This window comes from Diabrotica undecimpunctata, chromosome 1 (genome assembly GCF_040954645.1).
Source record: "Diabrotica undecimpunctata isolate CICGRU chromosome 1, icDiaUnde3, whole genome shotgun sequence".
Lineage (NCBI taxonomy): Eukaryota > Metazoa > Arthropoda > Insecta > Coleoptera > Chrysomelidae > Diabrotica > Diabrotica undecimpunctata.
The window spans coordinates 30,304,961-30,332,537 of record NC_092803.1 but is presented as its reverse complement, the minus strand read 5'-3'; the positions used below and the strand labels follow the sequence as shown (position 1 = coordinate 30,332,537).

Sequence of the window (27,577 nt, the reverse complement as noted above, 5' to 3'; positions counted from 1 at the left end):
CGATATATAAAAATATATAAAAATAAAAATACAATGAGTGATGATTAATTTACCTCAAAGTAATGGCTAGTCTTCCTTCCGCTGAAATAGGTTTACGAAAATTGCTATGGAGCTCAGAAATATCTTCCCTTATTAAGTTAAAAAATTTTTGAAAACAAGCAATTTTTATTCTGAAGTATTTATAAAACTGATTTTCGTCAAATCAAAGTTGTGGCATTAACTTATGAAATTCTCCTTTTTGTTGTCTTTCCACATTTATCTTATGAGTCCCAATTTTTCTTTTTCTATAAAAAATGTTAATAGATATTAAAACTTGCCAATTAAATAAAAACAGGTATTTTCCATAATATTTTAAGATACCTAGTGAATACATAATAGAGAATAAAGACAATCTTTAATTTTAATATATATTTATATACAGTAAGATCAAATCTTCCTCCGATTCTGAAGAATCCATTCCAGACTATGCTGTAGTCGTAGGTTCAATGTGATCAATGAAACAAAACACGTCGTAGTCACAGCGACTAATCGCAACAATGTGTTCATGGCATGAAAAAAGGCTGTCGCTTTAAGCCGGAGATACACATGCCTGTTACTAGCACAATGGCATACCAGTACCTAGCAAGCACCAGCTACTGTCCCCAAACTGGCAAGTGTGTACGTTAAGTGACATGCTAGTTCCTGACATGATAGCTAATCGCAAAGAATTTAATTTTTCTTGCTAGTAGCATGCTGTAAGATGCAAGGCGCATGCGTGGGGAGCGTCACTTGCATGTGTGAATGCGCGCTACCGCTACGGGCATGCCAATGGCTAGCAGAGAATAATTGTCAGATTCATTATGTTAGTGATAAAAATTAATCGTTTTATTTTTAAACTTGGGACTTAAATGGGAGATGAAAAAACCGTCAAATTTATTGCTTTATATAGAAAATTGGAGTGTCTTTGGTATTCTTAAACATCTCTATATAAAAATAAAATAGCCCGTGACAATGCTTACACACCCAAATCCCAAATTTGGGTGTGTTGGAAACTCTTTTGAGTTCCGCTTCGTATTCATTATTAAATTTCTAACAATATCCGTGGTCATCAGCAATATTTGCTTGTTTAATTCATTCCGAATACCTTATTAATTACAAAATAAGTACTTATGAAAACCACTCGATTGTTTACTAGCACTGGAATGTGTAAAAATCTACCCTGCTTTTACGCTTTACCAGTATAGACAAGCGAGCTACTGGCATGCAAATTACTAGCAAATGTGTTTTGTGCTTGCCAGTTACTGGCCTATGCCAGCAACTGACGTTCCAGCTACTTTCCTAATTTACTGAAATGTGTGTACCCGGCTTTATATTGCGAGATAAATCGTGTCGTTCACGCACCGAATAAATCGCAGCAATATGTTCGTTCCTTAAATCCAAACTAACAAACCAGCGGAATTATTCAACGAGATCTGTTAAGATTGTCGTCTTAGGGGTATTTAGTTTCCGGTAATTACAAAGAATTGAAACTATTTTATTGTAGATGGGACAAGTATATCAAAATAGCAGCTTAAATGAGTACAGTGGACGGTAATGAGTTTAACCAACAGACGACGTATTAATATATAGAATGGAAACAGGCTCGTTTAAAGAAATAAAGGACGAAGGACCACCAGTCCAGGGCTGGAATGAAAAACAGATTAAACACTAACTTATATTTAATGCTAACATTAAATAGCAATTTCTAATATCTGTCCAAAAACACTGTGATATGGGATATTTCACTACACTTCTCACTGACGCTATTTTCACTATTATATATAATTACAAATAGAATTGCTTAGCGGAATGCCGTTTCTATGTTTAAAGCAAACTACTGGCAACACTGCTGGTTTGAATAGATTAACTATTTATATGAAAACTATAACTGCGGTTTTAGAAATCACTGGTTACTATAAATGATTTACTTGATAATTTTTATGAATAATGCGATGCGAGTGTAACTACTTAGTTACAAATACATATGATATATTAATAAGTCAAGAGAGTATTTGCGAGCTATATATACAGCGAGTTTAGATTATGAGATTTTGCGACCGACTTTTGTAATAGCTTGTTCTGAACTGTAGTGCAGGCTCGTACCCCTAAAAGTACCGTTAAATATCTTTCTTTAATCCTTCTAAGAATTTCAATATCGTCATGGTTAAAAATTAATATCAAGTGGAATGGAATTTCACCAATATATGTATGTTAATACATATAATATAAATGCTCATGGTAGTTCTAATGAATTCATAAGCGGTGGTGAAGAAGTCATAATGACCAAAAGGTGTAATAATAAAGCTGATGTGATGGCTTTAAATTTTGTTTTATTAAAAAGCATTGAAAATAAAGATTTGTTCAAGATTTGTACAAAAGGTGGGACAGAATTAACAAATATGATATAGAAATTTCAAGACCTGATTAAGTAATTCGGTTCTATAATCCACACATGGGATAAGTCGATAAATTGGACTTTCTGATAACCATACAGAACCTTCATTCACTCAAAGAAGTGGATCCTAACGATATTTTCACATGCTATAGAGTTGGCCTGTTAAACGCCTGGTCGGAATACAAAAATGGAGCTACTCAAAAAGAGCAATCATGGACTTTCGTACTTATATCGCAGAAGCTTTAATTTTAGCTAAAAAAAATAGTACCAAGAAACAAAGATCGTACTTCTACCACATTGGATAATTTCTCAATCTCACCGCGTTCTGCAATCTCACAAAATTTTTAATTGACACAAATAACTAAAGTATATTTGGATGTAATATATCATTTGCCGGAACATAATGGAAAAGACTTCGCTTCTAGATGTAAATATCCAGGTTGTAAAGGATGCTTGTGAATACACATAACATTACTTATATTGTAATAAAAACAACAATTGTTATGAGTTGTTTTATGGCCACTAGTTTTAATATTTATTTTGAAATAAAAGAACTCTTTGTGTGATATTTTTATTTTAAACGACTTTAAATTATACTCTACATGTTTTTATAAGTTCCCGTATTAAATAATATGGCATTTGAATTAATATTTATTAAAAACATTACCCTTAAGGTTTTTTATTTATTTTCAAAAATAAAAGAAATTACCTAAACCTGGCTATGCACTTCGCTTATAGCGTGCTATAAAAATGCTTGCACGTCACAATTTATATAAAGTGACGTCACTTATATTTAAAATTTCCAGAACGTCAACCTTAGCGTTCAAATTTTCCTAACACAGCTAATAATACGAAACCCATACGGAACTGCTCAATCTTTCATAGGTGTCAACATGGTGTAATAATTATAAAAATAAAATCATCATTATATTGGAAATTTTAGAATTATATTGATTAAATAACCAAAAACATTTGTTATTATTAATAATATAAATTTTATGAAATAAATCATTTAAGTCTAATATTCCACAAAATAATAATTTTGATTAAATAGATTAGACAATTGTACGCATCTGATACAGGTATACTTAAAATTTTATTGACAGTTCAGCGTATGGCAAAAGTGTATAAAATGTTGCCGCTTTTTTAGAGTAAGAATTTTGTTTATGTTTTGATTTCTTGCACAATTTGATCATAATATAATATATATTAATAAATTGTATTTATAAATACATATTAAATTTAGATTAATACCTTTCAAAACTAATTATTGTTGTGTATTGTGATTGTGCTATGCCAAAACAAATAAATAGTCTGTAGAAAGCTGATAAGTTTTCATATAAGATAGATTATTTTCAACAAGAAATAATGACTGGACGGTTTTACTATTAAAGTTATTAAATTTTGTAATAAAATGTTTTCTAATGGATTTTAGTGTGTTGCGGTAGTCTTAAAACTAAGTGTATTTACTGTTAATAGTTTGACAAATAGTTGACATTTTAAAAATTCCTCACTTACTATCTATTCTGATGTTTTGGCAACGCTGTGGGGTTCTGACGTCGTAAATCTTGAATGACGTGCAAGCATTTTTATATGAAAAATGCTATATGTCAACATACGTTGATTTTTTCATAATTACGTTAAATCCAGAGGTAGCTATGGAGAAATGACATCAAAATAATACTATGGTCAGTAAATGTCAAATGTATTTTGTAGTCTTCTAAAGCTTTTTGCCGTTTGTGGACTGTACAATGGGTCGAGGTAAAGTTATCGATGAGAAAACTTGTTCAATCAGTATTAGATTTTTTGTTTTTGGAAAATCCAATTGGGAAATCGCGAATACGTTGCAACTGTCACGGTGTAGTGTAAGAAATATAATCAGAAGTTACAAAACTAGAGGTGCGGTCGTCAGAAAAGTTAAAAATGTACAAAAAAGTAAAATAACCGAAGCAGATCGAAAGACATTAAGACGCATTATAGTGAAAAAACGACAAGCAAATTATATGGACTTAAGCATTTTATGGAGTGACATTATTGGAAGACACGTCTCTAGTTTAACATATCAGCGAGAGGCATACAAATTAGGATTTGGTACTTAAAAAATAAGTTTTATAGTTAAAAAAATCAGTACGAATTGTTTTTAATAAAATTCATTTTATTTTAGGATAAGAAAAAGCCACTTTTGACATTACAATAAAAGATAAATGGACTACGATGGTCACAAGAGCCTAAAGATTGAACTCAGTCGCAATTGGATTCAATACAATGGAGTCATAAGTCCAGATTTAAAGTGTGTATTGGAGACAGTAGGAGTCGCGTTATTCGCAGGAAAAATGAAGCTTTTCGTCCCAACTGTCTGAAATTCAAGAAAAGTCAAATTTTCTGCATCTGTCATGATTTAGGGCAGCATGTCGTCTACAGGTGTGGAAAAGTTACATTTTATTGATGGGATTGTAAACACGGACAAATATTTGAATATTTTAAAAGAATCTCTTTTATCGATTATGGAACACCATTTAACATCAACGAAAGATTTGGTCTTCCAACAGGACGGCGCAGGTTGTCATACCTAAAGAAGAGTTTAAAATGGATTGAAGACCATGGTATACCATTTTTGGAGTGGGTTTCTAACAGTCCCGACTTGTCCCCGATAGGGCCCGAAATGAAAAAAGCTTGGAGGGCATCCTGCCAGGTCCGTTAATGAATTGAAGGAACAATTGCAAGAAATATGAGATTCGTTTACATTAGAATTTCTTCTTCTTCTTCACGTGCCATCCCCTCTAAGAAGGTTGGCAACCATCATGGCAATTCGCACTTTCGACTCCGCGGCTCTAAAGAGGTCAGCAGAAGTACAGTCTAACCAAGCTCTCAAATTATTCAACCAGGAGATGCGTCTTCTTCCGCGACTCCTTCTACCTTGTATTCTTCCTTGTATTATTAATTGCAACAAGTTATAACGCTCGCCCCTCATGACATGTCCCAGATATTGCAGTTTTCTGACTTTAATTGTATTAAAAACCTCTTTATCTTTTCCCATTCTTTTTAAAACCTTGACATTCGTGACTCTATTCACCCAACTTATTCTTAATATTCTTCTGTAGGCCCATAACTCGAAGGCTTCCAATCTGTCCGAAACATCTTTCTTTAAACTCCAAGCCTCCAACCTATAAAATAATATGGAGAACACGTAGCATCTCAGGAGTCTTATCGTTAAAGAAATTGAAATGTTATAGTTTATTCGTCTTCCGGGTTTGGACCGTGTCATTTGTGAGTGACCCAAAAGTGGGTTCATCTCGACGTTTCGCTACAATTGTATGTAGCTTCTTCAGGAGAACAAAAAAGAAAAAGAAAACAAAAGACAGGAAGATGGGTAGTTAGCAACGGTAACTCAGTTACTCAACGCAACCAGAGGCGAATACTAACTACCAAGATGGGCATTTGGTCACAGTAACTCAACTACTCAACGCAGCCAGAGGTGAAAACCAAATGCCAGGACAGGGATTCACGTCCAACAGCTCAGAACACTAACGCGTCGAGAGGCAGGGAGTGAATCCGACGATTACTCCGCTACCGCTCTATTTATAGTCGCGGTGACCTGTCGTGTCGGGACGTATCGGCACACTCCGTGGCGCGAACGTCAAGAAGCGCGCGCTGGCCAATCATGTGGCTGCATTGTGGTAGCGGGACCGGACGGCGGCTCTAGACTGGGATTCCAGATGGGAGACAAGTAGTATCCTTCCTCTCGATTGATATTATGTGGATTTTTTCGGATCTCTAGAGATTCGCGGATTTTCCTGGAATAAAAGAAGGGGCTCTTAGAAATAATGTGGGTTTTTTCGAACAATATGGAATGACCGGTTTCTTGGCAGTGTTCTGCAACTGCAGAATGGGAGAAAAGACCTGATCGAATGCATCTTTGATGCTCTTGAATCCGAGTTTTGACGGAACGACCAGTTTCGCCAATATACACTTGTCCACATGAACAAGGAATAGAATAGACACCACAGGAAGATAGGGGCGGTAATGGGTCCTTAGGAGAGGGTAGATATTGTGAGATTTTCTTGGGTGGTCGAAAAGTAGTCCTGATACCTTCTTTGCGAAGAATTTTGCCAATCCTATCAGTGACACTTCGAATATACGGAAGAAAAGCCACAGGAGTATTACCCGAAGATTCTGAATTTGTCGTCCTAGGGTGTAAAGGGGGATGTAGATGTCGGTGTGTAATATTTTGAATTGTGGACTTGGAGTAACCGTTGGCGACAAGGGTTTTTTGCAGATGGCCAAGTTCTTCTCTAAGGTTGTCAGGTTCAGAAATCGAAATGGCCCGATGGATGAGAGAGTTGATCACAGAATTCTTTTGGGCAGGATGGTGGTGTGATGAAGCATGTAGGTAACGATTCGTGTGAGTCTTTTTTCTATAAACAGAGTGACCCAATCGGCCATTGGGCTTGGAGGTGACTAACACATCGAGAAAGGGAAGGGACCGATTATTTTCTACTTCCATTGTGAATTTTATACTCGGATGTTGTGAGTTAAGATGATCTAGGAAGGGAGAAAGGGTATGTTGACCATGGGGCCAGATGATAAATGTATCATCAACGTAGCGGAACCAGACTTTTGGTTTTAAGGGGTAAGATTCTAGGGCTAAAGACTCAAAGGCTTCCATGAAAATGTCAGCAATGACAGGGGAAAGGGGAGAACCCATTGGTGTTCCAGAAATTTGTTTGTAGAAATTGCCTCTAAAAGAAAAATATGTTGAAAGGAGGCATTTTTCCGCAAGATCTGCCAAAACCAAAGACTTGTTATCATTGGTCAAGTGATCTCGCAGAACAACTAGAGAGTCATGTATGGGGATATTGGTAAATAGGGATGATACATCGAAACTGACGAGAATGTCTTGGGGATCGACCGTGAGGGAGGAGATTAAGGTGATGAAATGTGTGGAATTTCGGACATAAGAAGAGGTACGACCAGTATAGGTCTTAAACTGATTCGACAAGTACTTTGCGAGTTTGTAGGTAGGAGAGTTAATCGTAGTCACAATGGGACGAAGAGGTACGTTGTCTTTATGGATTTTGGGAAGACCGTAAATTCTGGGGCAGATGGAGTTTTTCGGAACTATGGACTTCTTAACATCATCGGAAAGATCGGATTGTTTGATGGCATGGGAAATTTCGCGTTCGACTCTAGGAGTGGGGTCTCGAGAAATTGTGTTATAACAGGATGTATCCCTAAGTAAGTCGTTTACTTTCTCTATGTAGGAAGGAGTATCCAGGATGACTGTGGCATTACCTTTGTCTGCAGGAAGGATTATTATCTCAGAAAGAGAACGGAGATTTTTGAGAGCTATGAATTCCTCACGAGATATATTGGAAGTAGGGATTTTGGCTGTATTAAGACATTTAGCGACGTCAAAGCGGATACGGTCGGCTGGAATTTTGGGAATTGTGCGGAGTGCCGCTTCCACATTTGAAACTATTTCTTCGGTAGGAATTCTGGAAGGAGTGATAGCAAAATTAAGACCTTTAGATAGAAGACTGCTTTCTGCACTTGTTAATTGGTAAGAAGAAAGATTAACGACGGTGTTAGTAAGAGGTGAAAGAGAAGTAGAAGTGGTGGAATGTGATTTTTTCTTAGATACAAGGGATTGGAATTTCTTTTTGTGAGTTTCGTTGCTTAGAAGAAGGATTTTATCGGCTTGATGATAGGAAATGCGGTCTAAAAGTGACCAATCATCGACACTAAGAATACTGGAGAGTTCAAGATGCAGCTTAAAAAGTTTTTGGGATTGAAAATTAAGGGTTTTTCGAATATGTTGAATCCGTTCACGAAGTAGAGATAGGCTGGCTCGATGTAGAATTCGGGAAGAAGATGAAGAGGAAATGTGATGTTTTAGAACAAGAAAATTGGGAACCAAGTTATTATCACGACATCTCGAGAGGAAGGTGAGCGAAGAAAGTAGAGATGAAACTTTAGAGCGAAGATTGGAGAACTCTGAGGTTTTGCGGAATATAACCTCCCCGTAGAGGTTGGTCAAATGAAATCGTAGGCTTCCACGGCCAGAGTCAGAATTATAGTTTATTCGTCTTCCGGGTTTGGACCGTGTCATTTGTGAGTGACCCAAAAGTGGGTTCATCTCGACGTTTCGCTACAATTGTATGTAGCTTCTTCAGGAGAACAAAAAAGAAAAAGAAAACAAAAGACAGGAAGATGGGTAGTTAGCAACGGTAACTCAGTTACTCAACGCAACCAGAGGCGAATACTAACTACCAAGATGGGCATTTGGTCACAGTAACTCAACTACTCAACGCAGCCAGAGGTGAAAACCAAATGCCAGGACAGGGATTCACGTCCAACAGCTCAGAACACTAACGCGTCGAGAGGCAGGGAGTGAATCCGACGAATGTCTCTGAACCCTGCTGAAGAGTACTTTTTTCAGTTTATTGAAAGAATTTCTTGCCTGTTCTATTATTGCCTTAATCTCTTCTATGTACTCAATATTTTCGTTAATTATTGTACCCAGATATTTATATTTTTCAACTTTTTTAATTTGTTCTCCATGCATTGTTATGTTTTCTTGGCAGAGTTGGGCTTTTGTAATTACCATAAACTGTATCTTTTTTGTGTTTAGCGACAGTCCGTTTTCTTCACTGACTTCTACCACTCTGTCAACAATTTGTTGTAAATCCTCAAGATATTGCGCTTATAAAATAGTGTCGTCGGCAAACCGTATATTATTGATTGGTCGGCCATTTACTTTTATTTCCATAGTTAGTTCTTTTAGTGCTTCCTGGATTATTTCCTCTGAATACAAATTAAACAAAGTAGGAGACAGGACACAGCCCTGCATGACGCCCCTCTCAATCTGTATTTCATTTGAAAAGACGTTGTTCTCTTTTACCACAGCGATTTGATTATAATAGATAGGGCTAATGATCCCGATATCTCTCATATCTAAGTTTTTCTTTTCAAGTAATTCGATAAGACGGTTATGTCTGACCTTATCGACGGCTTTGTTGTAATCCAAGAATCACATATATACTGGCTGATTAACATCCATGCACCTTTGCACAAGTACATTCACAGCAAACAGGGATTCCCTCGTTCCCAGTGCATTTCTTCAGAACTTGGTAAAAACTATGCCTCGAAGAATTGTGGATATCATTAAAAATAGAGGGGATGTAACTCAGTGGTAAACTTTCACATTTGTTTTGTTAATATTACATATTCTATGCGTTTTCTTAATTTATTATTATTCTGTTAAATCAATCGTTTTCATTACGTTATAAAATATTTTCTATAATTAGGAAATTCAAAAATTTTGTTTGATGCATTAAAACTTCTAAAATTTATGCTGTGCTTTTATTTTTGTTCTCTAAAATTTAATTTTCTTATCAATCTAATGTTGGGCCAACGGATATGGGAAGTAGATAAATGTATTTAATGATTTTATACCAATAAATCATAATGTATACATATATCGACAAATACTTTAGTTCAAATATTTAGAAAAGGGCATTTTAAACAAGATTCTAGTTGGCACTAAAAATTTATGAAAAGATGATAGATCCACCCCCACAAAATTTTAACCTAGTATAGCCATAATTCATGACTGAAAGAGTTAAGATAAATCCTCCCTAATATTCTAATAAGTAGTCCAGCTTTGAAGTCATAAATATAATATTCTATATAACCTGTGATATATTTTGTTTGGTAAATATGTAGATAAAATAAAATTTTCATTAGTTTTTTTTTCATTTTTGATTTTATTTAAGGAGGATTCACATAACTAAATGTAGCATTTGCCACTCTAATTCACCATCGCGCCACATAATGACTTTAATTACTGGAACTTCGCAACTGGCCCTGCAATGGAATAGAGCACAACATATGAAAACTTCCTAATAGCACATAGAGATAGATACAAACGGCGCTCCACCATTAATCTCTGTAAATAAATTACTTATCAAATACAAAGTTTGCCTACAGTTGAGAGACTAATTCATTACGAGATCGTAATTTATAGAACAAATTTTGGTGCACTCTGTTTGTTTGTTGACGAGAAATATATATAGAGATCTGAAAAATATATGAGGCTGCTCTGAACTAAACTAAACTAAAGTAATCGGGTCGAAGCAAGGTTTTTGACAAAACAGCTCGATTCTCATTTTCTCTAACTTCGATACCATTAGACCTAATTAAAAAGTTTTGTGCGTTGTTTAGAAAACTAGCGAAAAATAAAATTGAGTATAAAGTTGTAAAAGAAAAGTAAACTAGAAGTTTCAAGACTTGACTTCAAAAAGGTAAATTACTTCGTTCTATAAAAGTTTTAATAAATACCAATGAATATATTTAGAGTAACGTCATTTCAGGCACTTTATATTGATTAATCTAAAAAAAACGTAATATAATGAGACCAGGGAATCGCTTTTTTCTACGGGTCGGTAGAAGCATAGTGACCATGCTGAATGAGGTGGACATTTATCGTTTGACTTGACAATATTAAGTTTGGCTTGGTCTTTTTTTTTTTAGTCATGCTTTTTGGGATATTTAAATAAAAAGAAGTTATTTAATACAGACATTCTGAACTGACAGTAACGGATATAAAACTTTTATACAGATAACGACATTGTATTGTTGACCATTAGAAATAAGATTTATTGCATAAATCTTAATTCCTATGGTTTAATTACCAGTAATTGTATACAATTACTGGTAATTGTGTACAATAACCAGAATATCTACTCTTGACATAACATACACACTCACTAAATATTTTAGTTGACCCTGGTCTATCCGAAGCTCTCGTATTAAGGCATTATCTTTCTTAACTATTCTTTCTATGGAAACTTTCTTACTATGAAGTTGTGCCAAGAGTTGGAACAAATATTGTTATGTACGGAAGTGAGCTGATAACGTGCCAAGGGTATAATCTCCCATATGTATGTGTGTGTGTGTGTATGTGTATATGTGTGTGAATGTATGTGTGTGTTGTTAGAAATATCACTGCGGATTACTAGATACATTCGCCTAACTAATTAATCTCCCATAAGCCACAAGCACTCTATGGCCTCGATTAGATATATTTTTTTGCCCTACAGTATGCATAACATAGATAGACAGGTTAACTTAGAAAAATCTCGAGACTAGAGAGCGGAGTATTCGTAGAAAAAAATCTCACCTGATTATTAACCAGTTGTGATGCAGTTATATGGAGCTCTGTCGACTAAGCATGATAAGCACTAGGTGTGCATGTATTTGTACTTTGTGTTTGTGCCTGTGTGTGCATATTACATGTCGTGTTTAAACAATATATACACAATTATTGATACATCTTGAGCCCCTATGTCATTTTCTCCGTTGATTAGCGGGTGCTAATTTAATTATAACTTACTTACACCTGTCTTACTACGGCTGACTTATCTGGTTTATCTGACTACGGCTTCGAAATTGAAAGTGGCACGGCACAGAGACGAATGGAACTGTCTATGGAGAGTGACGTTGCGGGAACGAATAAGAAACGAAGATCTGCGAATAAGAACAAGTATTGCCGATGTTGTGGAACACATAGCGAAACTAAAATGGAATTGGGCAGATCATGTAGCCAGAATGCATGACTCACGATGGACGAGCAAAATTACACATTGGAAGCCAAGAACAGACAAACGTAGTAGAGGAAGACCACCTACACGTTGGGCTGACATCAGGCGTATCACCAAAAATTGGCAACAAAGAGCACAAAATCGCAAAGAATGAAGTTTATGGGAGACCTATGTCCAGTAGTAGACGTGATAAATGAAGACTGGATGATGATGATGCTGACACCTATCTTATTATCATTATCATTAGGACCTCCACGTTGAGGACAAGATCTTCTCCGCCCAATCTGAGACGGAGTATTGTAGACTCAGAGTATTGTAGAGCTTAGACTCAGACAGTATTTTAGTTAGCGGGCCTCTAATTCTTAGCTGTTCTCTTCTTTTTCCTATGTTTTCCATTTCTTCTTCTTCTTCTTTGAGTGCCTCTCCTATCGGAGATTGGATATCATTAGGGCGATTCTAATTTTATTTACTGCTGTTTTGAATAATTCGTTAGTGGTACAGCCAAACCACTCTCTTATATTTTTCATCCAGGACATTCTTCTACGGCCTGGATTTCTGCGTCCTTGGATTTTTCCTTGTATTATATTTTGTAGGAATGTGTACTTTTGTCCTCTCATCAGGTGGCCTAGATCAGGGAACTTCTAGATCGTTATTTATTCTGCGTATTACTTACTTCATTTGTAATTTTATCCACCCAACTTATTTTTATTATACGGCGGTAGCACAACATCTCAAAGCTTTCAAGATTTTTAACATTCCTCTGATATCATCTGTCCATCTAGTCGGTGGTCGTCCTCTGCTTCGATATGCCTCTTGCCTTGGTCGCCATTCCAGAATCTTTCTGGTCCATCTGTCATCCGTTAATCTGGCAACATGTCCGGCCCAAGCCCATTTAGCCATGGCTATTTTTTCAACTGCATCTGTGACTCCTGTTCTTCTTCTTGTTTCTAGGTTTGGTACTTTATCTCTGATAGTAATACCTAATATTGATCTTCCTATAGCGCGTTGTGTAACTCTTATTTTATCTATTGTTCTTTTTGTCAGAGGCAGTGTTTCTGCAGGTTAAAAACATTTCTTTTTAAACAAACTGGGATAACAGACTTGAAAATGTTATTCAATCTACCAAAGGCAGCCCATGTGAGACCTATCCTTCTTTGTATTTCAGTTGTCTGATTATCTCGGCCTAAGCGAATCTCATGCTCTAGATATTTGTAAGCTATTACTTGATCGATGCTATGGCTCTCAATCAGAATTTTACCGCTGACTACAAGATTGGTCATAAATTTTGTCTTTGAGGTGTTAATTTTAAGACCAATTTTTTTTGACACTTTGTAGGGCGTGTGTACCATTTTTGTAGCTTTATCAACTCTATCAGATATTAAAACGATATCATCGGCAAATCTTAGGTGGTTCAGATCTTCTCCATTTATAATAATTCCCATGTTATCCTCTCGTTCCATTTGCTTGAACATATATTCAAGAACAGCTGTAAACAATTTAGGGGAGATAGTATCACCCTGTCTAATTCCACGTTCTATTCGAAACTTCTTGGTATCTTCATGAAGGCAGACGCAAGCTGTACCAGTTTCGTAAATACTTTTAATCAATGCGATATATCGGTAGTCAATGCGACAGTCAGCCAAGGCTCGAAGCATTTTATGATGATCTATAGTATCAAACGCCTTTTCATAATCTACGAATATAAGAAAGATAGGCTTGTTATACTCTGTACACTTTTCTATTAGCGTTTTTATAACTTGTAGATGATCATTTGTTCCGTATCTGGAGCGGAACCCAGCCTATTCACAAGGTTGGTAGCTATCCAGTTTGTTCACAAGCCGTTTTGTTATTATCTTCATGAATAGTTTGTATGTATGGAAGAGCAAACTAATAGGTCTGTAGTTCTTTAGGTCTGAAATTTCACCTTTTTTATGCATTATGGTTACTATTGCAATATGTCACTGGAAGGGGGTTACGCCTCTTGTCAAACAAGTATTGAACATCTTTTTCAACACATTTACTAACGTTCCTCCTCCTTCTTTGATTTGTTCAATGACTATCCCATCTTCTCCAGGTGATTTATTGTTTTTCATCTCCGAGAGAGCTGATTTTAATTCCTCTGTTGTGATATCTGGGATGTCTTCTGAGCCTACATTTTGAAATTTTGGTATTTGATAATATATATATAATAGCTGATACTATAAATCAATATATATATATATATATATATATATATATATATATATATATATATATATATATATATATATATATATATATATATGTATTGTTATGATGTGTTTTTTTTTGTTTGAATGATGAGCAATGAGTATTTTTAATAATATATAGGGTTTTTATCGCGGTTCTCAAAGAATTAGCTTGTAAGTACTTTTTTAAATTATCTTTATTATAACTATTATGAAACACACATATATATCTAACCTAGTCAATGTAAATTTAAAATAAACTATCTTTAAACTGATATTCTTATAAAACTAATTAAATTCTATAGACAATCTAAAATTTAAACAAACTATCTTCAAAATTGAAATTGTTATGACACTAACTAAATTATATTAACAAAATTTTGTACCTTTCTTTCACTGAATGCCTAAATGAACTATTTTCCACTAAGTATATAGATTCTAATCACCACTGAATGTCTTCGTACTTCAGTTATCCTTGTTTTTGTGAAATTTCTTTTTCCAATTATCAGCTTCTACTAATTTAAGATATATTTTTCTTCACCAGCATTTACATACCACCAACCAAACCAGCAAACAGCATTTATATTTATTCTTTTCAATATACCAATATCCAATTATTATAAGTTGATTTATACTAATCTCCAACCATAATATAATTTAATTTCTTCCAATATACTTTTTTTAATCTTCAATAATTATTTGTGTATAATTATAAATGTGCATTAAATTATATGCATAATTTTTAATCTTCATTTAACTCACTATATTAAACTATTGGACTATTTGTACTTGATTCACTGACTCTAACTAACTTTCATAATAAACTGCTTGACTTCTGACTAAAAAACTTAAAAACTGCCAAAAACTCTTCTGACTGCACTATCTACAACTTTTCTGACTAAAAACTTTCAAAAACTCCCTCTTGAATCCAAATCACGGGTATTTATATCTTTTGGACATTCTAGAACCATCTCGTAAGAGATCATGTTCCAATTTGTTCTATTTCATACTTGTATGAATTTTCTGGAACAAACCATTTCGCAAACATGGCCATCTCCGGAGATCCAGAGAATTCCATTCTTTTCTATTAATAATTTTGTTTACATTTAGGCTTTTCAGATCAGAATATATAATTAAATTAGTAACTTAACATTCTAATTTAATAAAATACACATTTCAAACAATATATTATTATAACCCACTTTATATTCGTAAATATTTTTAAACGTCACTTCAGAGTATAAATATCTGTCAATCTCCGAGAGTATTTTTGGTTGCCTAAGCACATGGCTCACTTATATATATTTACAATATTAAAATACAACTTTTTACAATTATTATGCTAATTTATTAAAAATGCCCTCACATAAATATATTTTTATTAAATTCTCTAGTATATAACTTATTTAAAACAACCAAATATCTAATATTATGTAGTATATAACTTATAAATTATTTTCTATAAACCCTAATCGTCACAATACCCCAAAAATAATATTTAAAATAAATAATTTACTTATTATTTTTTTAAATATTAATTTTCTCATACCTTATTAAATTTAATAAATCAAATTTTTTTTTATTTATTTAAAATGTGTTAAATACATCCCTGTTCGCTGTCTATGTCAAAACAGAGAACAACGGATCACAGTTCGGCTATTCTATGGTCAAACTGTCATGTCAAATGGAGAATGGATTTTATCAGAGAATAAAATATAACCTTAATTAAAAATATAATCTATATTGTGTTCTGTTTATTTATAGACAAAATCTAGGAATTATTTCCATTCAAAATAACTTTCATCAATATAAATTGGTAAGTTTTACACTTTTTATAAAGACATTTACACAATCAATTCTGTATCTAACCCCAAATTATGATTTTTAGGGTACCAAACAATTTCCATATGTACACAATTCAACAAGTATGATGTCAAATTTATTCACAACAATGAAATCTACCATCTATTTAACAAATCAAGTCTATTGAATAAAATGGATATATCAGTAATCTGTTATAGTAACAGTAAGTATTTGTATATTAGTGTTAAAAGGTATAGAAAAAATTATTCAATCTCTTCATGATACTTAAAGATGTCATTGATATGAAACAGGCCTCTTAGTCTGTTCTCTGCATCTATTAACACATAACTATTTAGTCCATTCTGATTTTCAATTGTATATGGACCTTCAAACATTGGTTGTAATTTCTTACAACGGTTTTCTTTAACATTACTTTTTCTAAGTGAACGAATTAACACTTGGTCTCCTTTTTGAAATGTGATTGGTTTTTTTATATTTCGATTTTGTCTTCTGATATATTTTTCAGCTTTCCTCCTAATTCGGTTATTCACTTTCTGCATTACTTGTTCTAACATATCCTGATTATATTCACTAATCCACTTTCTGTTTCCTATATGGCCAAACATTAAATATTCTGGTACTTCCTCTGTATTCAAATTATGTGTATTATTTAAAAAATACTCTACTTGTGGTATATGTTGCTGCCAAGTTTCGTGTTGATTTTGGCACAGTATCCTTAAATATTTTATAACTTCTTTAATATATCTTTCTGCAGGATTTGCCTGAGGATGTCTGATACTTGTAAAATGAATGTTGATTCCCTTTTTCTCACAAAATGTCCGAAATTTTTGGTTGTTAAAATATGTAGCATTATCTATTATGCAATTTCTAAATGGTCCTATTTCTTCGAAAAATTGATTAATATATAATTTTAATGTTTTAACATTTGTTCTAGAGCAGGGATATAGTTTAATAAATTTTGTATATAAATCAACTATCACTAGTATATGCTTTTTTCCTGTTGGACTGAGAACTAAATTTGAAATAAAATCCATGGAAACTGTATTTAGTTTTTCATATACAACATTAGATTTATATGTGTTCTGGTTTTTGAAATTCTTTTCTTTGTTTAGTTGACATATTGGGCATTGGGTAGTAATTTCTTTTGCTATACTTATGTCATTCTTTGCAAAATAATTGTCCCTAAATAGCATCCATAGCTTTCTTGAACCAATATGCATATAATTGTTATGTAAATTTTTCAATATTTTCTTTGCTAAAGTTCTAGTTATTACATATACTTCTATGCCATTTATTATTTTATAATATACCCCATCTTTCCTAAGGACTTTTTGTTTTTCACTCAAATTGATCTGATCTCTTATAATTTCTTCTTTAGAATATAATCCAGTACTTTCTACTAATTGATTTAATCCAATTTTTATTGTTCGCTGCCCTTTTTGTGATGTATTTTCTAACCTTGATAAAGCATCTGCCACTATATTGGATTTTCCAGAAATGTATTTGATTTCAAAGCAGTATTCACTAAGTATTAGACTCCACCGATGTATTCTACTGTTTCCATATTTGTTATTTAATATAGACGTTAAAGCTTGGTGATCTGTTTCTATTGTAAATTCATTACCCAACAAATAAAATCTTAATTTTGTGACACAGTGTATTATACTTGCTAGTTCTAATTCTGAAACTGAGTAACCCTTTTCATGTGGCTTTGTAATTCTTGAAATGAATTGTATTGGGTATTCGACCCCATCATGTATTTGTAATAATACCCCTGATAATCTCTCTATTTATGCATCTGTTCTTAATATGAATGGCTGTGTGTAGTCAGGATAGTATATTTTCAAATTTGACAGAAAAATGTTTTTAATTTCTTGGAATGCTAGTTCTCTTCTCTGATCCCATCTCCATTTTACACCTTTTCTCAGTAGTTCAAGTAATGGAATTTCTTTTATACTTAGATCTGGTATCATCCTTTTATAATAATTAATTATTCCAATGAATCCTCTTAAAGTTCTTAAATTGTGTGGTGTTTTATATTCCTGAATGACTTGTGTCCGTTCTGGATCCATTTCGATTCCCTTAGTGTTAAGTTTATAACCTAGATATATGACTTCTTTTTGAAAAAATGTACATTTTTCTTGATTTATTTTTAGTCCAACTTTGTCTAATCTATTTATTATAATTTTTAGGTGTTTCTCATGATCTTCAGCCGTTTTAGAAAAAATTAATATATCATCAATGTAGTGAATTACAAAATGTTCATATTGATCCAAAATATCATGAAGACATCTACATAGAGCACTGCAAGATGATTGAAGTCCAAATGGTACTACTTTGAATTGATATACTACTCCATCTATCTGAAATCCTGTATACTGTCTACTTTTTCTTTCTAGAGGTATTAACCAGAAACTATGCTGTAAATCGATTTTAGTGAAAAATGACATTCCTGTAATTCTTCCTAATATTCCATCTATACTCATTGGTGCTTCAAATTGCTTTTCAGTAATCTTGTTAATATTCCTTGCATCCAAACATAACCTGATTTCACCTGATCTTTTTCGTACTACTACTATGGGGTTAATAAAACGTGTGTCTGCCTTCTCAATGATCCCATCTTCTAACATATTATTAATTGTTTTGTTTACTTCTTCTCTGTATTTATATGGTATTGGGTATGATTTTGTTTTAAAATCTTTTTCTTCTTTAACTTTTATACTATGGATATAATTTTGTGCAATTCTATTTTCTTTATTGACAAGTCACCTGTGTTGCTGCAATATGGAAATGACTATTGATTTATATTCTTCAGGGCAATTTAAAACTTTCATTATATCTTCTTCTTTACAAATAAAATTATTCTTCATTATGTACTCATTATTCCTTGCTTCCAATTTTACGCACTCCGCCTCGTAGGCATCCATCTGCTTAAAATTTCCATTCCTTAAATATTCATTACAATAATTATTCTTTACATTCTTTTGGGACATTTCCCTATCATCAAAATACATTTCTTCTTCATAAACATCATTATTTCCTTTTAATAATATCCTATCAACTCTTATTCCTTCTTCCACCTCATCTCTCTGCATAAATTTAATTATTTGCCCTTCCAAAGTTACCATTTTTTCTTCAAAATCTATCTTTACTTTCTTCTTTTCCAATTCATCATTTCCCATTAATATATCAACACATAAATCCTTGACAATAAATCCTTGCATATTAATTTCTTTATTAAGAATATTAATTTTAAAATTGGCTAGTTTATCAATTTCACCCAACTTCTTATTATTTGCACCAATAATTTTAATTTTTGGAATCTTTATTATATCTGATAGTTTTAATGTATTAAAAATAAAATTCTCCGAGACTAAAGTACTTTCTGAACCAGTATCTATCATAATTTTAATCATTTTATTTTTGGCCAAAGCATTTATATAAATTAAATTAATAGATTCAATAATTTTCTCTTCATCTAAAGAAATAAATTCAGAAGGTTTTTCATAATAGCAATGGCCTAACTTGTAATTCAGAAAGTTTACTGCACAAAATTTTGATTATTAGAATTGTCAGATTGTATCTGACCACTTGGATCTGATGTCCTATGTCTTTCCCTACTATGACTTCTACTCACATTCTCCTGCCTTGTACTACTTCGTTCCCTGCCTTCGCAGCTTCTATTCCTTTGAACACAATTTACCTGTCTGTTATAGTTAGGTCGTTCTGTATTTCTTCTATTGTTAAAATCTTGTCTATTATTATTAGTACTGTTATTAAAATGTTGTCTATTATAATTATTATTATTATTAAAATTTTGTCTATTATAACTAGTATTATTATTAAAGTTCTGTCTATTTGGATTACTGTTATTATTATTAAAATTTTGTAAATTATTACCATATCTATAATTATTGTTATATGATTGTCTATATTGTTGATTATCATTATTATATTGAAAGTTATTATTGTTTTTTCTGTTGTTATTATTACTTGTCATATTGCCTCTTTGTATTCTTTGAATAAAATTAATAAAACTATCTATTGTTTGAATATTTTGTACAGTTACTGTTTGGACAACATCAGCATCCAAAATGTCTAGATACATTTAAGACTGTTTCATCCTCTCTAAGTGGTGGTTCTAAATATTTTGCAACTGTTATAAGTTTTAATGCATAATCTACCATATTTGATTTTAAATTGTGATTATACTTTCCAAAATATAGGATTTCTCTAAACTTGGCTTGCTCTAATTCACCCCAATAATAATTTAAAAATTTATTTTCAAATGTTTGAAAATTATCTAAATCATTCTCAATACTAGCAAACCAAGTTGCTGCATTGTCATTTAATGTCACTCTAATATAATCTTTAATATCATTAATATTATTCACAAATCTTAATTTATGTTTTAAACTATTTATGTATACTCTAGGATGCAAATTTTTTATATTACCAGAGAATTTAATCCCAGTCTCATTTGTTAAATTTAAGTAAGGTCTCCCTATGTCTCTCATTTGTGAAATATCATCTATTCTCTGTTCCACATTTCTTATTTGATTACTATTTATTTGGATATTTTGTTGTATATCGTCTAATTTTTCTTCTGTGTTTCTCCTGTCTTCGTTAATTTTTACTTCTAAGTTACATTTCTGTAACTCTATTTTCTGTTCTATATCTATTTTATTATCTTGAATAATCCTCTTTACTTCTGTCCTCTCATTGTCTATCCTTTTCTTGTAGTCATTCCGTATACTTTTTATTTCATTTGCTACTTTTTTCTCTGCAGCTTCAAGTTTTTTATCCATTTGTTTTACAATTTTATTATTATTATCTTCTATTTTCTTTTCTAATTTTCTATAATTCTCTTCCAATTTCTGTTCCATTTTTTTCATGTCTTCTTTGACTTCTTTTGAATTCTCTTCCAATTTTTTTGTATTCTCTTCCATTTTCTGTTCCATTTTTTTCATGTCTTCTTTGATTTCTTTTGAATTCTCTTCCATTGTCTTTTTCATCTGCATCATTAATGACATCAAAGCTGCCATATTGACATTTTCCTCTCTTTCTGGATTCATTTCTGCAGTATCTTGTGGAACTTGAACTAAACTCTCCTCTTGTATAGGTTGTATTTCTACTTCCACATCTTCTTCATTCTTTTTGCTTCTTGTACCTTTCTTTCCTTGAGACATTTTGAGACTTTACTTGTTCAAATATAATTAAAAATAAAATCTATAATTTTTTCTTTCTACTGATAATTAATTTACTTATATGAGAGCACTTATCTTCCCAAACTAATTCTTTTAAATAGAGAGCCACCGCGTTGGGTGCCAAATTGTTATGATGTGTTTTTTTTTGTTTGAATGATGAGCAATGAGTATTTTTAATAATATATAGGGTTTTATCGCGGTTCTCAAAGAATTAGCTTGTAAGTACTTTTTTAAATTATCTTTATTATAACTATTATGAAACACACATATATATCTAACCTAGTCAATGTAAATTTAAAATAAACTATCTTTAAACTGATATTCTTATAAAACTAATTAAATTCTATAGACAATCTAAAATTTAAACAAACTATCTTCAAAATTGAAATTGTTATGACACTAACTAAATTATATTAACAAAATTTTGTACCTTTCTTTCACTGAATGCCTAAATGAACTATTTTCCACTAAGTATATAGATTCTAATCACCACTGAATGTCTTCGTACTTCAGTTATCCTTGTTTTTGTGAAATTTCTTTTTCCAATTATCAGCTTCTACTAATTTAAGATATATTTTTCTTCACCAGCATTTACATACCACCAACCAAACCAGCAAACAGCATTTATATTTATTCTTTTCAATATACCAATATCCAATTATTATAAGTTGATTTATACTAATCTCCAACCATAATATAATTTAATTTCTTCCAATATACTTTTTTTAATCTTCAATAATTATTTGTGTATAATTATAAATGTGCATTAAATTATATGCATAATTTTTAATCTTCATTTAACTCACTATATTAAACTATTGGACTATTTGTACTTGATTCACTGACTCTAACTAACTTTCATAATAAACTGCTTGACTTCTGACTAAAAAACTTAAAAACTGCCAAAAACTCTTCTGACTGCACTATCTACAACTTTTCTGACTAAAAACTTTCAAAAACTCCCTCTTGAATCCAAATCACGGGTATTTATATCTTTTGGACATTCTAGAACCATCTCGTAAGAGATCATGTTCCAATTTGTTCTATTTCATACTTGTATGAATTTTCTGGAACAAACCATTTCGCAAACATGGCCATCTCCGGAGATCCAGAGAATTCCATTCTTTTCTATTAATAATTTTGTTTACATTTAGGCTTTTCAGATCAGAATATATAATTAAATTAGTAACTTAACATTCTAATTTAATAAAATACACATTTCAAACAATATATTATTATAACCCACTTTATATTCGTAAATATTTTTAAACGTCACTTCAGAGTATAAATATCTGTCAATCTCCGAGAGTATTTTTGGTTGCCTAAGCACATGGCTCACTTATATATATTTACAATATTAAAATACAACTTTTTACAATTATTATGCTAATTTATTAAAAATGCCCTCACATAAATATATTTTTATTAAATTCTCTAGTATATAACTTATTTAAAACAACCAAATATCTAATATTATGTAGTATATAACTTATAAATTATTTTCTATAAACCCTAATCGTCACAGTATATATATATATATATAAATATTAATACATATATTTCCATTTCTAATATTCTTAACAATTGATCTTAATAGTACCTACTCTTACATTTTCTCTTCCAGATCTTTTTACTTTTTTCCTTCTAGTTCATTTTTCTTGTTGTACTTGTCTATATTAACATTATGGTTTTACGAGTAAATTAAATTTCATTAAATGATCTTGTTCTACCACTCTTACCACTCTGTTACCCTTTGTAAGTCTCTTCTTTTAACTATTTTTCTCACTTTGTCTCTGTTATTTGTCATTCTTACTTCTTGGCTGTTAATTAAGCTTTATTATAAAATTTGTATTATTTTCCATTATTTTCATGGCATAATTATATCCTTCTTGTGATTATGTTCTTGACTTCTTGTACGTGATTTAATTAAACGAGAAGCTTAAAAATATCGAAAAACTCAAAATATCCATGTCTTTAAAAATCGCAGATATACCTCCGGAAGTTATTAAAAAAAATATTTTAAAAAGAGTTCATTGTAGTCTATTTTATAGTTATATCTATTTTATAGTTATATCTAAAAATCTTTAATTTAATACACGTATATAGATATTTATAGAACTTCCAAATTATGTACTGCACAAACAAAATTTCTATGCAAGAGTCATCGATAATCAACGTGAGTTTCAAATAAAAAATCAATTAGTTGAGGTATTTGTTTTTTAATTTAATGATATACGATATACAAATTTATTTTTATTTATTTGCTGCGCACTTTATGTCTACCTTGTACTATCAAATTTTTAATGCAAATTCTCTTAATTTATTTTTCTTTTGTTTAACACTATTATTATATTTGTCGGAGCTAAAATAAAGTTTAAGTAATTGTATAGTTTTAGTAATACCACCCTTAAACTTAAATGCAATTTTCTTTCAAACAGATTTTCCATTAAAGAGCTCCAAATTTCCTGTGATTACAATTACGCAGCGCAGAGACTGTCTCCTCGTTCTATCGAAATGAGATTTCTTGAACCCTAATTTATTTAAATCCAATAAACAGGACTTGTTGGATCTTGTATCTTATTTACTGGTCCCTTATGTAACCAATAGCCTAGCTTTAGAGGACAGATTTTGCAAATGCAAGTGAATTAGATTAAATTCGACAAATATACCCAATAAATCTAAGTGAACGTTATTATAGATTTTAATATTGCCATCATTACTCCACTACAAAACATAAGACTTGTATTCCTTTTTTATTTTATGAGATTTATACCATATGTAAAATTATTTTCAAACGGCATTTCTTCTGCGACTACGGCAGAAATTTTAAGAGGCGATGTAGCAGTGGTCTACCTCTAAAGAAATAGAGGTAGATCTCCCACACGATACACGGACCATATTGTTGCTACCATTGGCGCTCCATTGTCAGAATGTGCTAGAATGGCAGAAGATAGAAAAACGTGGAGGAACATTGGGAAATTTAGTTAATAGCTTCATGATATCACGATACCTGCATCAGGTTAACGACTAAGAAGAAGTAGCAGTGGTTGGTGTAGTACACTGAACAGTAACTGGCTATTAACCTAAGTAAGCGATCAGTAGCCATATTTCCAAAAAAAAAAAGTGAATTGAATTGGTTGTAAATAGAATATAACAAGTAAAAAAAATAAGGTTAAACACTGTTCACTCAATAAACTTTCGATAAGCACATATTACCGGTTCTGAAGTATGGAACTCAAACATGAGCTTTTAATAACAACATAGTTCACAAACTTCAAGTGCCTCAAATAGCTATGTAAGGGTGAATTTTTAACATTAAGCTTACCGATTGCAAATCCAATAAAGAAATAAGAAGACGATCAAAAGTACCAGATGTAAAAGGTAAAAGAAATAATAAATTAGACTTACTCACAATCAATTTAATTTAACTATCCAGACGACCGGTTTCGCTTTCTACAATATGCAAAACATCTTCAGGTCTCGATACAAAGTTAAATAAATGATGCCGGTACTCTATTAATTGATGGTTGAAAGAACATAGTTCAAACTATCCTGTATTGTTGATTGGAGAACTCAAGTCTGCTATTGTAATTGTTTGACAGTAAACAGGGAAGTTCTTGAGGAGACAGATTTTATCCAATGAAGTAGAGATAGGTGTAATGTAATTGTTTGTTTGATGAAAGTAATGTTCTATACCATTAAGTTATTTAAAAGTTATTTATATTTATTCTAGAGATATATTTATAAAATGTGTGTTATTTATTAAGATTTTTATTTTTGAAGGTGACAGTTGTGAGACAATGAATGAGAATAGATGTACAAATTGTGTGGGTGTGCAATTCTATCAACTTGTAATTATCAAATTTCTTTGATGAAGTTCTTTTGTAATATGTGGCAAATGGTTGTAAAGTCCAATATTTAAAGGTAAAAAATTAAAATTGGGGACACTTTAAGACACACAGAAAACACACAGAAAACACTTAAAAAAAAAGGGGGGGCGAAACAGACATTAATTTAAAAAGGGTGAGGATTTAAAAGCACTTAAAAGCACTACATCTCTTATTTGGAGACAATGTACCGGCATCATTTATTTAACTTTGTATCAAGACCTGAAGATGCTTTGCATATTGTAGAAAGCGAAACCGGTGGTCTGGATAGTTAAATTAAATTGATTGTGAGTAAGTCTAATTTATTATTTCTTTTACCTTTTGAAATGGACTCACACAAGCAACACATTCATGATTTTAACAGATGTAATTAAAAGATTGCCATGTTAAACTGGAACTGAGCAAGACACATAGGAAGAAAGGAAGATCGTTCTTCCTGTGAACCGATAGATGAAGCTAATTATTGAATGACGACCAACATCAAATAGGAGAAGTAGATGCAGACCTTAAACCCGATGGTCTAACGATATCAAGCGAATGGCTGCAAAAAACAACAGAAAAGAAGTGAATGGACACACCTAAGGGCGGCCTACCTCCTACGATGGTTTGAATAGCTATTGATTATGATGATGATGACAACAAAGCTACAGTTTTGCTCTCAGAAGATCAGAACAGATATGTGGTATAGAAAGATTAAGTCCAGTTTATCTTAAATTTTAATAAATACAAAGCTGAATATTTTGGCTTGCTGGGGAAACTAATGAGTGCATAAAATAAGGTTTAAATAATATAAGGTTTAGATACTCTTTTTCTTCAGTCTTCCTCTAGCTTTTCGATATAGGGCTTTCTCATTGCTCACCAGTTTTCTTTATTCTCGACTAGCTAATACCGATTAATCCCTTATGTTCTTTTTAAGTTGTCGTACTATATTTGTTGTGGTTTTCCTTTGCTTCTGACATTTAGTTTAGCCCCTTTAGCCCGTTTTAGCTTAGGATAAATACTGAAAAGGATAGTGTTTCTCAAGGGTAAACTATAGATGCATCTTAGAGTAAAAGGTTTTTCCTAACGTCGTTTAACAGCCTCCTGTAAAAGGCTTTACATTTACGTTTTACCTAATTCGTTAACGAAGAGTGGTCCCCCGACTTCTTGTAACTTTATATAGATGCAGCTGCTGGCGTACCAGGCTGTTATTTTAATTATAACGGCAAAATACTAGACTGCATTTCTCTACTGTTTAAACGTCTAAAAGTGTTTCCGATGAGGAGCTAAATAACTCAAACACGCATAGAACAATGGTGGAGTTTGAATTAAAATGAAACGCAATCTTTTACTTTCATTTTAATGTCTTTTGTCTTCGTAAAGAGTAAAAAAGATAGCGTTTTTCAAGGGTAAACTGTATATGCATGTCGGAGTAAAAGGTTATTCCTAATATTGTTCAACAGCCTTCAGTAAGAGACTATAAATTTTTGGTTCAACCGGGCAAAGGCCCGATGGCAGAAGGTTAATTGGTCGCCTAAGTAAGAGATATATAGATGCACTAACGAGTGATCTTTGTAAGGTGGGGGTGCAACAATGGGAGATTGTTAGTCTTTTTAAGTTTAATGGGAAGTAGTAAACACAGCAAAAATTCACGTTGTAGAGTTGTAGAGCCAATAAAGAAGAAGAATATTGTTTTTACGATTAATTTTTTTTTTTTTTTTCGGGCATGGGTAGTTCCAAGGTTTATGACGTTTTGAAACATAATTAGGCTCCTTTTCCTGCAGTACCGATTATTTTATTTCCCATTATACCAGATTACTCCATTACTCAGACAACTACTCAAGGGTTAGGTATCATTATCATGCTAGCATTGTTTCTAAAACTAAGTAATTTTTTAATATGAAAATTACTTGTCTACGGCAAAAGGTTCAGAACATAAAAACTCGCTTAGGGTCTAAAAGTATAAGATAAATTAAATTTGCTCTTGTTTAGATCATTATATTTGATTTCTTGATTTTGTTGTATGCCGCTGGCTGCTTTCGTTACAGTATAATTCGTATTTTTCGCAAAACTGTCAGGTTTTTAATTCAACCTCTAATATTATTCTTTATCGTTTCACTAGCAATAAACCAAAAGCATTACAACCGTCACGTGTGTCACCGAATATGCTATCTCTCGAACATTTTCTGATGTGGATGTAAAAAAAGAAAGAACTTTTCTCTATATAAAACTTTTATGGGGGAGACGTAAATTTTATCAGATCTTTTTTTACACATTTTGATACCCCTTTTTGCATGTTTAGTACGTGGTCCCCGGAGAAATTCCGGCAATCATGAGCAAGCGAATATTTCTTTCTTGTTTTCGTGAAACGATATAGTCTATTTGAAGAAAACACAAATAAAACAAGATGTCCAACAAGTCTCTTATATTAAACCAAAGACGGGGTTTCATCAATTAT

At 32.2% G+C, this 27,577-nt stretch overlaps 1 long non-coding RNA gene across 1 annotated transcript; it reads left to right on the top strand.

The window, feature by feature from the left end:
* Positions 1–14,501: 14,501 nt before the first annotated feature.
* Positions 14,502–18,432, top strand: LOC140438351 (uncharacterized). The gene is made up of 3 exons (XR_011950508.1): positions 14,502–16,038; positions 16,111–16,248; positions 18,239–18,432. It is a non-coding gene; the product is annotated as an uncharacterized lncRNA (long non-coding RNA).
* Positions 18,433–27,577: the final 9,145 nt, after the last annotated feature.